Source organism: Canis lupus, chromosome 6 (assembly GCF_048164855.1).
Source record: "Canis lupus baileyi chromosome 6, mCanLup2.hap1, whole genome shotgun sequence".
Lineage (NCBI taxonomy): Eukaryota > Metazoa > Chordata > Mammalia > Carnivora > Canidae > Canis > Canis lupus.
The window spans coordinates 41,236,678-41,250,255 of record NC_132843.1 but is presented as its reverse complement, the minus strand read 5'-3'; the positions used below and the strand labels follow the sequence as shown (position 1 = coordinate 41,250,255).

At 44.6% G+C, this 13,578-nt stretch overlaps 1 long non-coding RNA gene across 2 annotated transcripts in view; it reads left to right on the top strand.

Moving 5' to 3' along the window:
* The window catches only part of LOC140635443 (uncharacterized), a 46,034-nt gene extending 33,630 nt beyond the window's left edge, over positions 1-12,404 (top strand). For both annotated transcript variants that reach the window (XR_012032759.1, XR_012032758.1), the window contains exon 5: positions 9,760-12,404. This is a non-coding gene — a long non-coding RNA (uncharacterized lncRNA). The remainder of the gene's footprint in view (positions 1-9,759) is intronic.
* The last annotated feature ends 1,174 nt before the right edge of the window (positions 12,405-13,578 follow it).

Here is a 13,578-nt window from a genome sequence, read left to right as displayed (position 1 = left end):
GATTTGTCTTCCTCTCTAATTTTTCCTCATTCAGTTTCCCCTCCCTTCCTCTTTGATCCTCTGTGCTATTTCTTATATTCTGCATATGAGTGAAACCATATGATAATTGTCTTTCTCTGACTGACTTACTTCACTCAGCATAATACCCTCCAGTACCATCCACATCAGTGTAAATGGTAGGTATTCACCCTTTCTGATGGCTGAGTAATAGTCCGCTGTATATATACCACATCTTTATCCATTCATCTGTCAAAGGACATTATGGCTCCTTCCACAGATTGGCTATTGTGGATATTGCTGCTATGAATATTGGGGTGCAGGTGCCCCGTCGTTTCACTACATCTATACCCTTGGGGTAAATACCCAGCAGTGCAATTGCTGGGTTATAGGGTAGCTCTATTTTTTTTTTAAATTATTTATTTATTTATTTATGATAGTCACACACACACACAGAGAGAGAGAGAGAGAGATAGAGAGAGAGGCAGAGACACAGGCAGAGGGAGAAGCAGGCTCCATGCACCGGGAGCCCGATGTGGGATTCGATCCCGGGCCTCCAGGATCGCGCCCTGGGCCAAAGGCAGGCGCCAAACCGCTGCGCCACCCAGGGATCCCGGGTAGCTCTATTTTTAACTTCTTGAGGAACCTCCACACTGTTTTCCAGATTGGCTGCACAAGCTCACATTCCCACCAATAGTGCAAGAGGTTTCCCCTTTCTATACATCCTCACCAACATTTGTTTTTCCTGTCTTGTTAATTTTAGTCATTCTCACTGGTGTGAGGTGGTATCTCATTGTGTTTTTGGTTTGTAGTTCCCTGATGCCAAGTGATGTGGAGCATTTTTTTTCATGTATTTGTTGGCCACATACAGGTCTTCTTGGGAGAAATGTCTGTTCCTGTCTTCTGCCCATTTCATGACTGGATTGTTTGTTTCTTGGGTGTTCAGGTTGATAAGTACTTTATAGATCTTGGCTACTAGCTCTTTATCTGATATGTCATTTGCAAATATCTTCTCCCATCCTGTAGGTTGTCTTTTAGTTTTGTTGGCTGTTTCCTTTCCTGTGCAAAAGCTTTTTATCTTTTTTAAAAATATTTTTCTTTATTTATTCATGAGAAATACAGATAGAGAGGCAGAAACATAGGCTGAGGGAGAAGCAGGCTCCATGCAGGGAGCCCAATGTGGGACTCGATCCTGTGACTCCAGGATCACACCCTGAACCGACAGCAGACACTTAACCACTGAGGCACCCAGGCATCCCAGAAGCTTTTTATCTTGATGAAGTCCCAATAGTACATTTTTGCTTTTGTTTCCTTCTTTAGAGATGTGTCTTGTAAGAATTTACTGGGGCCAAGGTCAAAAAGGTTGCTGCCTATGATCTCTTCTAGGATTTTGATGGATTCCTGTTTCACATTTAGGTCTTTCATCCATTTTGAGTTTATCTTTGTGTATGGTGTAAGAGAAAGGTCCAGTTTCTTTTTTTTTTTTTTAAGATTTATTTATTTATTTATTTATTTATTTATTTATTTATTTATTTATTATAGACAGAGAGAGAGAGAGAGAGGGAGAGGCAGAGACACAGGAGGAGGGAGAAGCAGGCTCCATGCCAGGAGCCTGACGTGGGACTTGATCCTGGGACTCCAGGATCGCGCCCTGGGCCAAAGGCAGGCGCTAAACCGTTGAGCCACCCAGGGATCCCCAAAAGGTCCAGTTTCATTCTTCTGCATGTGGCTGTCCAATTTTCCCAACCATTTATTGAAGAGACTGTCTTTTTTTCAAGTGAATGATTTTTCATGTTTTGTCAAAGATTAGTTGACCATAGAGTTAAGGGTCCATTTCTGGGTTATCTATTCTGTTCCATTGATCTACATGTCTATTTTTGTGCCAATCACATACAGTCTTGATGATTACAGGTTTGTAATAGAGCTTGAAGTCTGGAAATGTGATGCCCCCATCTTTGGTTTTCTTTTTCAATATTCATTTGGCTATTCAGGGTCTTTTCTGGTTCCATGCAAATCTTAGGATTATTTGTCACAACTCTGTGAAAAAAGTCTATGGTATTTTGATAGAGATTGCACTGAATGTGTAAATTGCTCTGGGTAGCATGGACATTTTCACAATATTTATTTTTCCAATCTATGAGCATGGAATGTTTTCCTGTCTCTTTGTACCTTCCTCAATTTCATAAGTGTTCTGAAGTTTTTGAAGTACAAATCCTTTACCTCTTTGGTTAGGTTTATTCCTATGGTTTTGGGTACAATTGTAAATAGAATTGGTTCCTTAACTTCTCTTTATTCAGTCTCTTTGTCGGTGTATAGAAATGCAGCTTATTTCTGTGCATTGATATTGTAACCTGCCCCATTGCTGAATTGCTATATGAGTTCTAGCAATCTTGGGGTGGAGTCTTTTGGGTTTTCTATATACAGGATCATGTCATCTGCAAAGAGTGAAAGTTTGGCTTCTTTGTCAATTTGAATGCCTTTTATTTCTTTTTGTTGCCTGATTGCTGAGGCTAGGACTTCTAGTACTATGTTGAATAACCATGGTGAGAGTGGACATCCCTGTCATGTTCCTGATCTTAGGGAAAGGCTCTCAGTTTTTCCCCATTGAGAGTGATATTTGCTGTGGGCTTTTCGCAGATGGCTTTTATGATGTTGAGGTATATTCCCTCTATCCCTACACTTTGAAGAGTTTTAATCAAGAAAAGATGGTGTATTTTGTCAAATGCTTTCTCTGCATCTATTGAGAGGATCATATGGTTCTTGTCTTTTCTTTTATTAATGTGATCAGGTTGATTGTTTTATGAATGTTGAACCATCCTTGCAGCCTAGGAATAAATCCTACTTGGTTGTGGTGAAAAATCCTCTTAATATACAATTGGATCCTATTGGCTAGTATCTTGGTAAGTATTTTGACATTCATGTTAATCAAGGATATTGGTCTGCAATTCTACTTTTTGGTGGAGTCTTTGTCTGGTTTTGGGATCAAGGTAGTTCTGGCCTCGTAAAACGAGTTTGGAAGTTTTCTTTCCATTTCTATCTTTTGAAACAGCTTCAGTAGAATAGGTATTATTTCTTTTATAAATGTTCGGTAAAATTCCCTTGGGAAGACATCTGGCCCCGAACTCTAGTTTCTTGGGAGATTTTTGATGACTGCTTCAATTTTTCTTGCTGATTATTGGCCTGTTCAGGTTTTTTATTTTTTCCTTCTTCAGTTTTGGTAGTTTTTTAAGTTTTAAGGAATGCATCCATTTCTTCTAGATTGCCTAATTTGTTGGCATATAGTTGCTCATAATATGTTGTTAAAATTTTATGTATTTCTTTGGTGTTGTTTGTGATCTCTCCTCTTTCGTTCATGATTTTACTAATTTGAGTTTTTTCTTTTATCTTTTTATTAAGTCTGGCCAGGAGTTTATCTATCTTATTAATTCTTCCAAAGAACCAGCTCCTAATGTCATTGATCTGTTCTACTGTTCTTCTGGTCTCAATTTCATTGAGTTCTCCTCTAATTTTTATTATTTCTCTTCTCCTGCTGCGTTTAGATTTATTTTCTGTTCTTCTGCAGCTCCTTTAGATGTAAGGTTAGCTTGTGTATTTGAGATTTTTCTAATTTTTTGAGAAAGAATTGTATTGAAATGTACTTCCCTCTTAGGACTACCTTTGCTATATCCCAAAGGTTTTGAACAGTTGTGCTTTCATTTTTGTTAGTTTGCATGACTCTTTTAAATTATTCTCTAATTTCCTGATTGACCCATTCATTTTTTTTAGTAGGATGCCTTTTAACTTCCAAGTGACTTGAGTTCCTTCCAAATTTCCTCTTGTAATTGAGTTCTAGTTTCAAAGCATTGTTGTCTGAAAATACGCAGGGAATAATCCCGATCTTTTGGTATCAGTTGAGACCTGATTTGTGATCCACTATGTGATCTATTCTGGAGAAAGTTCCACATGCACTAGAGAAGAATGTGTATCTGTTGCTTTAGGATAGAATATTCTGAATATGTCTGTGAAGTCCATCTGTGTGAAGTCCAGTGTGTCATTCAAAGCCCTTGTTTCTTTGCTGATCTTCTACTTAGATGATCTGTCCATTGCAGTGAGTGGGGTATTGAAGTCCCCTACTATTTTTTTTAAAGATTTTATTTATTTATTCATGAGACACACACACACACACAGAGGCAGAGACACAGGCAGAGGGAGAAGCAGGCTCCATGAGGGAGCCCAATATGGGACTCGATCCTGGGTCTCCAGGATCACGGCCTGGGCTGAAGGCGGCTCTAAACCTCTGAGCCACCTAGGCTGCCCTGAAGTCCTCTACTATTAATGTATTGTTATCTATATGGTTTTTTTTTTAAAAGGTTTTATTTATTTATTCATGAGAGACACAGAGAAAGACAGAAACACAGGCAGAGGGAGAAGAAGCAGGCTCCATGCGGGAGCCTGAGGCAGAACTCGGTCCCAGACCTCCAGGACCACATCCTGAGCTGAAGCAGACGGTCAACTGCTGAGCCACCCAGCTGTCCCTATATGTTTCTTTACTTTGGTTATTAATTGGTTGATATAATTGACTGCTCCCAAATTAGGGGGATAAATACTTATAATTGTTAGATCTTCTTGTTGGATAGACCCTTCGAGTATGATACAGTATGCAGGATGCTTTTGAAACAAGCATGAGGGCACTGTACTACTGCAGATGGCAGGTGCAGATGAGGGGACTGAGGCACACAGTACACTCTCAGACAATCTTCTTTTACAACAAAGATAGGGCTTCTTTCAGGGTTATGAGTTGTCTAGACAATGGTTTCCACAAATGGAAGATAAGCCTAGGGCATCCCTCAGCCCACCATCACTCTGCATGGTGGGAAAGGAAGAAGTGAGACTGGTGGGGACTAGGGAGGCTTGGCTGCTGCCTGGAAAACATGGATATTGCTAGGAGTTTTTTTTGTCAGAAAGGTTCGTAACTTACTTTGAACAAATTAAATAAAAAGAGAGAGAGAAAGAGAAAGAAAAGAATGAAAAAGAAAGAAAGTTACCCATGAAAAATGATCAAATAAGGGTGTCTGAGTGGCTCAGTTGGTTAAGCATCTGCCTTCGGCTCAGGTCATGATCTCAGGGTCCTGGGATTGAGCCCCACTTTGGGCTCCCTGCTCAGTGGAGAGTCTGCTTCTCTCTCTCTCTCCCTCTGCTCCTCCCCCTGCTCATACTCTCTGTCTCTCTCAAACAAATAAAATCTTATAAAAAATGATCAAATACCAGTGAAATTTCACATGCACACTGCCCGTGTTTGGGGTGGGTTAGAGGGTGCTTTGGCCATAACTTCCTGCTCCTGTTCCTTTGTTTTCTACTTCTTTTCAACACCCTCCTAAAAAGATGGTGGGTGGGCTCTCTGGGGAGCGAGAATGTACCCACTATTTGTTTTTGCCTGTCTGCTTCTCACAGAAGACACTCAGACTCCCTTTCAGACTTCTGAAGTAATTGCCACATGTTACCTTTTTATACATTGACCAATGGGCATTTGCTTCACTGGTGTAATTTTGTACCTTATAAGTCAAACCTTAAAAAGTAGATTTCCTGACATGTCTCTCCCTTTGTGTTGTAGTCTGTATTCTGCATAGCACATCTCTGGAGGTTAAAAAATATCATGATCTAGGGCAGCCCGGGGGGCTCAGTGGTTTAGCACTGCCTTTGGCCTGGGGCCTGATCCTGGAGACCTGGGATTGAGTCCCACGTCGAACTCCCTGCATGGAGCCTGCTTCTCTCTCTGCTGTTGTTTCTGCCTCTCTTTCTCTCTGTCTCATGAATAAGTAAATAAAATCTTAAAAAAAAATCATGATCTAAAGTTTCATCCTAAAAGTAAGAATAACAATAATGACTGCCGTAGACTTTCTGGTCACTATTCAAAGACTCATCCAGCACACTTCTGCAAACAAAGCCAAGGGAGCCTCTCTTGAGCCTCTCAATCTCAGGAGATTGACCATCAGAGGCTCTGTGCTAGGATGGGCTGTCTGCCTTTGCTGAGTGTCATTCAGACCCCAGGCCAAACCTCATGTTGGGTCTCATTTGTCCCCTTGCCTTGGTTCCTTGGCTTCTGCACAAACACGGTTGGGTTTGAAAGCCTTCAGGATTCTCTCCCCTTAGGACAAGCCCAGAGGATTTCCTATAATACTTCTTGCAAAAACTAAATTAGACTAAAAAGCAAAGTTGCTTTTTTCAAAAATGAAAGACTGAAATCCAAATGGCTTACAGCAGGGAAACATATATGAGCTGTGGAGAAAGTTATGTAACAGCCAGTGAATGATAGTGGACGGGAGTCCATAGATTTGCTGTGAAAGTCAACAAGTTTGTGTCTTGAATCATATTTAACACACTGGGTTAGATGGTTTGGAACAGGAAGACCTCCAGTTCCACACAACAGGAGCTGGCAAACAGCTTTCCCTGCTTTCTGCTTTGGGCTGTGACTGCCAGGTATGCCCAAGAGGGAACCCAGAGTGGCCCGTCTCCGCCGTCGTCACACTGACTGGCACCTCCAGCTTGTCATGCAGCTGTTGTTTCTCTTCTTATAGTGGGAAGAATTCCCACCCATCTCTTAGCCAGTCTGCTCCTTACCCACCTTCATCTTCAGAGTTGGCTGGCGTCTCCTGCGGCATAACGTGTAGCAAGTGCGTCATGAATATTTGTTGGAGTGTGAACAAAGGGAAGTAAGTTGCAGGGACAGCTTGTTATCTGTGAGCTGGTGACAGCCCTGACACAGAAGATGAAGGTAGGCACTGTCTCGAGTCCCGAGGGGACACTGGGCGGCTCACAGGCCTGTCCCCAATTCTGCACAGTCTGTTGGTTTTGTTCTGTTTGGATAATTAGATAGCGTCCATGAAACCCTTGCACATCTAAAATTAGAAGGGCAGGAGTTTGGCCCTTCGAAAACATATCTCAAAGCTCAACCATTGATAGTATTCAATAAAAATGTTTTATTAGGGACCATTTCTCTTAAAATGCAAAATAAAATGGCTTCCAAAAAATACCAAGAATGGCAGTGTGGACGAACTTCTGCCGTATGGGTCTGGTAATTGTCTTACAAGTAATTCAGGCATCTGGTAAAGGCCTCGTTTGTACTTGCAGACTTGGGAGGCCTCTGTAGGGGAGGCCGTTGGACGGTGTAAGGGTGTTTTCTTGAAGATGAGAGCACCCCTTCACCAAACACTGGAGTAGAAGGAAACCATTGCCGTCTCTTGAGAATCAGAATTGCTCAGAGGGCTCATTGTAGCAGCCTGAGTGTCTCTGCCTCTTGGAAGACCCTTAGGGGAGGAGTATGTAATGCATAGTAGGTCCCCTCTTCTAAATGGAGGCAGGAAATGGTAGAAATAATTACATTTGGGGCCCTAACACCTTTGAAGTTGGACCTCCCAGTAGGTGTTTCTGCTAAGGCCCACACACTTCTGTCCAAACAGGTTTTAAATGTTTAGAGGGAAGAAGGTACCAACTCCATTAGAAGGAAGTTTCTGGAAGGGACAAACGACTGATAGCCCCCTCCTGCCCTGGTAAATCCCTCCTCTGGTTCTCCTCATGCAGGCCTGCCTTCCCCGGCCATGACCTGGGTGGGTCACTGTTCTATATGGGCGACACCTGGACCCCTCCAGCCTATCAACACATTCATATTCTCTCCCACAATGCATTTCTCCTCACACCATCACTCAGAAGACTCGTCCACTCCGTGTTTGACACACACTAGGGCACGTTATATTTTTAGAATATTGAATGGATACAAGTTTTGTAAATATTTGTTTTGTAAGGAAAAATACTTTTTCCTCGAAAAGTAGGTGTTGGTAAGGAAAGGAGGGGAGTTACGAGCTGTGGCCCCCTCCAATTTTTGACACTCCTCATGGAGAGGTGAGGTTGGCATCCCCTCTCCTTGAGTTTGGGCTTTGTTACTTCTTGACCAATAAAATGGAGTGGATGTGGAAGGTGCAGCCCCTGCACCCAGGCCTTCACCTGGCCGCTTCCATGTCCTGTGTGTTGGTCACTCACTCTCGGAGCCGGACCACGTGGTGAGAAAGCGTGGGCCACACGGAGGCAGTGCTTCACCCTCCCAGTGGTGGTCCCACCCACGGCAGCTCAGCTGCCAGACTCGTGAGGAGGGCTGACTACAGGTGATCCTGGCCCCACTCAGAGGATCTTTCCAGTGGATACCCAGTCATGACGGACAGACAGAAAGACCCTCCTCTGTGCCCTGCCAAAGTTTCTGTCCCATGGACTTTGTCAGTATAATGAAATGGTCCTTTTGCCACGCATTGCTTGTGAAGCCCTAAACGACTGGAATTACATGTTTAATGCTGGCAAATGTCACTTCCTCCACTGGCCTGTGGCCTCCCGAACACTTCACATCTTTGGTCCTATCTTGTCTCACTGACCCAAGTGACTGCAGGGGTGTGTGGGTCAGAGTGTAGGCAGGGCCTGGACCAGAACTTTCTGTGGGGATGGGAACGCCTCAACCTCTCCTGTCCAATAGCACTGTCCGGCATGTGAGATGTGGCTGCTGCATTTGAGAAGCTGAATTTCAAGTTAATTTTAATTTAAAATGTAAAAGCCACACAGAGCTAGTGGTCACCCTATACAGCAGCAGTACGGGTCTAGATGTCAAGTGGTAAGTCCTTACAGCAAGGATCATACCTGCCTAATTAATGCTGCTTTATAGTATTAACAATTTTTATTTATTTATTCATGAGACACAGAGAGAGAGGCAGAGACGTAGGCAGAGTGAGAAGCAGTCTCCCCGTGAGCAGTTTGATGCGAGACTTGATCCCAGGACCCTGGGATCACGATCTGAACCAAGGGCAGATGCTTAGCTGACTGAGCACCCAGGGGCCCCACATTTTTCATTCTTTATATAAAGTAGGCTCCACACCCAACGCTGGTCTTGAACTCATGGCCCTGAGATCAAGTGTTGCAGGTGCTGCCTACTGAAGCAGCCAGGTGCTTCCAGCTTTACCATTTTTTTTTTTTTATATCAAGCTTGCATTGCCCCTAGACTTAAAAACCAGCACTAATGGGCAGCCTGGGTGGCTCGGCGGTTTAGCCACTGCCCCATGTGTTAGTCTCCATCCCTGAGGCACACACTCTCACTGCTGATGCTCATCTCTGTATAAAGCGAGCTGCTAAACTGTTAGGTTCTGGTTTATTGATCTTGGACCTTCTCTGAGGATTTCCTGCGACGATAAATGGTTAGCAAGAATCAGGAGCAGAAATGGGAAGATAGTATCCAATCTTTTCAGCTTCACCAAGCATGACCCCATCACCCACTGTGTTCGATTGTCATCACCACACATTTGGTGGCTTAAAACAACCCACATTCACGATCTGTTCTGTGGGTCGGCAGTCTAACAGGAGGCCAAGTGGGCTGTGGTCAGGATATCCACAGGGCCATGTCCTTTCTGGGGGTCTGGGGGGAGAGGAGCCTCGGCCAGCTTCCCAGCCACCAGAATTGCCCAGCCTGTGGCCCTTCCTCCATCCTCAGAGCCCAGCATGGGGCATCCCTCCAACTGCTCTGTGGGCACATCCCCTCTGGACTTTAAACCCGGTGGAGAAAGGCTCTTTAATTGTGAAGGCCTTTGATTAGATTGGCCCACCCACATAATCAGGGTGTCTCTCTGCCTCAGGATCTTTATCTCAACCACATACTGCAAAGTCACTTTAGCTGCATTGGGCTTCTGTTTCTTCACAGGTCCTGGGGAATAGGACGTGGGCATCTCTGAGGCTGTTTCACTTCTCTTTTTGCAGGGTCGACATGATGAGTAGCTTTCTAAGACGCTGTGCTGGTGGGTTTATGAAGTCACCACACCATTCCCTTAAGGCTGGGGCACAGGGCTGGGTGTGGATGTGGCTGCATGGCACCCAGTTGGGCGTCTGCAGGTCCCGCGTGGAGGTTGGTGTCTATGGTGCCAGATGAGCAGTAAACCTCCTGCTTTGGTGGTTCCTCACTGACGTCACACACTGATGGCTTGTTCATCATGTGAGCCGAGGATCTCTTCCTGAGCGTGGAGAGCCCAGATGGAAGGCATCCCCTGGATTTAGGGACTATTCCTGACCGTGTGGAGATGAACATTCCAGGCCTGCTCTGAGGTGCCCTTGCTTCTGCGCTGCAGGAGCCTGTGAGCTGGTTCTTCTGACTGGTCCCATGTGGGCTCTGATGTGCTCACGTCTGCCCGGCATCCTCACCGTCCACACCCGGGTATCTGCCTTCTCGTACCCAGTTCTGTCCGACCTCTGGAGATCCGAGTCTGCCCTGGAGTTGTTCTCTAGTGATTGGTGCCCCCAAACCAGCTGCTGCTACCTGAATATCGCAGGTTGGGCTGCACTTGCCTTGCGGGCCCCCTGTGACGTCGTGTTAGTTCCTGGATACTAACCATGAGTGTGTACGCCCAGGTTGTCGCTCTGCCTCTTTCTGGAGTCTGTCTTCTCTGAGACCAGATGCTGCCCTGCTACCTGCTGTTGACAATCCACCAAGCCCGTCCTATTTTAGCTGATGGTCCAGGCTAGGTCCTGGGCCTCCCAAACTACTCATCCTGCAGATGCACAAAGCCTGGGCCTCAAGGTCAGGCCTCAAGGTTGGGCCTCACAGTGATAGAAATGAAGGTTTATAATCAAAACAGGTGCAGCCCTGAGTGCGAACAGAGTGTGACTCAAGGGTATGGAAGCAAAGTTAAAATTTTCTATATTGGTGAATCATTTGTGGGTTCTCCATAAGGACAGAACAAATAGAACAGTGTCAAAATAAGTGTGAACCTTCTAGAAGGCTGATTTCATGTGCCTCCAACAGTTTTATTATTTTGAGGTCAATGTAAGTTTCTTTCCCTCTCGGTGTTGGAGGCCCCTGGTCTCCCCTCCCTCCCACCCCATAACCATTCCCTGCACTTTGCTTATAGCTTCTGCACCTAGAGTGGATTTTGTTGTTCTAGTTTTGTTGTTTGTTTTGTTTTTTATATTTTATTTTTAAAGATTTTATTTATTTATCTTTGAGAGAGTGAGAGCGAGCATGAGCAGGGGCAGAGGCAGAGGGAGAGGGAGAAGCAGACTCCCCACTGAGTAGAGAGCCTGACCCGGGGCTCCATCCCAGGACTCCGGGATTATGACCTGAGCTCAAGGCAGATGCTTCACCAACTGAGCCACCCAAGCACCCTTGTTTTGTTTTTCTTTGTTTTGTTTCTGGAGCAGGTTTTGAACGGCATTACTCAGAAAGTGTCACAGCATCCATGTGTCTGACATAGAAACCTATTTTCAGCCTGGACTCCCATCCACACCTTCATTTTTCTGCCAAAGGAAGTGGAGTGTCAAGCTCCTGCCATGGCACCAGCGAGGGCCAAGCACAGAATCACAGGGCTGAACACACTTGTCGTTACCACAGAATTCTCCAGAGACAGTCAGGTCAGGGGAGACAGAAGCTGTAACTGGCTGGCAGCATTTTGTATGGTGGGTGCGAAGGGAGGGCCCATTCCATTCTGGAGCTCAGCTGGAATTGGAGTTGGCGTTGGACAAAACAGTGAAAAAGAGCGTTCCCCCTGCTTTGGAAGATTCTCTCTCCCTCTCCCTCCAGTCCTCCCCCCCCCCCAAATAAATCAATCCTTATAATAATAGATAAAAGTTCATTTATTTATTTATTTTTAGTAATCTCTACCCAGATGTGGGGCTTGAGCTCACCACACCGGCAATCAACAGTCCACGGACAGAGCCAATCAGGTGCCCACACGGCCTTGATGTTAGCTCCTGGCCCTTCCATGGAGTAGTTTTGTATCCTCATGAGTATTTCCCCCTTACCTCAGTCTCTTTATTTGTAAAAACATAGGTGTCATAACTGCATGTCTCATAGGATTGTCACAAGAATCGTGTTGTGATGTTATTAAAAGCTTAATTCAAGGGATGCCTGGGTGGCTCAGTGGTTGAGCATCTGTCTTTGGCTAAGGTGGTGATCCCAAGGTCCTGGGATTGAGTCCCACATCAGGCTCCCCATGGGGAGCCTGCTTCTCCCTCTGCTTGTGTCTCTGCCTCTCCTTTCTGTGTCTCATGAATAAATAAATAAAATCTTAAAAACAAAGTAAAAAGCTTAGCTCAATGCTTCACACATGAGCACCTTCTTCTCATCTGTGTTGTTTGTGAACGCAGGCCAGCAAGCCTCTCTTGGCCCACGGGCCCCATGCTTCGGGGTCACCTGCGAGACCCGGAGGCACATCGATGCCTTGCCAGGTCCACGTGGACAAATAATCGAATCCTGATTGTGAGGATGACCACTCAATGTAAAACTGCAACTCATGTCAGACCTGCAGGTGGACTGCCTCCATTCTCACTCAAGTGAAAAACCCATCAAAACACAGAAGCGGAGGACCTGATTCTTGAATGTTCTATTTTTGAATTTTTTCCCTTCTTTCTTTTTTTAGGAATAATTTCAAACCTACAGAAGAGTCACAGGAATAGTGCACAGAGGAGGTGCCCGACCAGGTCAGTCAGTGGAATGCGTGGCTCTTGGTCTCAGGATCGTGTGTTCAAGCCCCACGCTGGGTGTAGAGATTACTCAACAAAATAAAAGCTTAAAAAAAAAAAAAAGGAATAGTGCACAGAACCTGCATATTTCTTGGCCCTACTTTTCAACATTTTGCACATTTGCTTTATTACTCATTACCTTTCCCTCTCTATATTCACATTTCCCCCCTAAACTATTTGTGCTCCCTTACTTCAAAATACTGTACCAATGATCTCCTAAGAACAAAGATGTTCTCTTATAATAATAGGTCATTTACAAAATCCAGGAAATTTAATCGTGACACAGTATTCTTATCTCATATATAGTCACTTATTCAAAAATGGGTCACTTCCCTGGACCCTGTCCTTGCAATGGCTCTTCAGGGACCTTGAATCTGGAACAATTTCCTTGCCTTTGCTGACCTCTCATGACTTTTTTTTTTTTTTTTTTTTTTTAGAGCATAGGTCAGGGGTGCCTAAGGAGCTCAGTGGATTCAGCATCTGCCTTAGGCTCAGATCATAATCCTGGGGTCCTGGGATCGAGTCCCGCATCGGGCTCCTTGCTCAGTGGGGAGTCTGCTTCTTCCTCTGCCTCTGTCCCTCCCCGTTTGTGCTTTCTCTCTCTCAAATAAGTAAGATCTTTAAAAAGAGAGAGTATAAGTCAGTAGATTTATAGACTGTCATTTGGTTTGGGTTTGGTTTGTTTCCTCAGGAGTAGATTCACAGTATGCATTTTTGGGGACAAGAACACAGGAACTGTGGTGCACCTTACTCATGCATCCTAGTGAGAAACGCAGACCATCCTCTTGCCCCACAATTGCTGACATTGGCCATTTTCCAGTGTTCTCATCATTGACAAGCACAATGAGAAAGCGTGGGGAGAAAGACCAACCACTGTGCTGGAACTCAGTTAAGACTTTTATATAGATGAATGCCATACATTTCCCAAAGTTTTTTTGTGTTTCTGTTCTCAAGTTTTGCACATGCACACGTCTTCTAATTTTTAATGAGTTTGGAAAAATCAGGCAGTTGTAGTGGTGTCACAAGATGGATTTAGGGAAAGGGATTTAGAACATTTCTTGACTG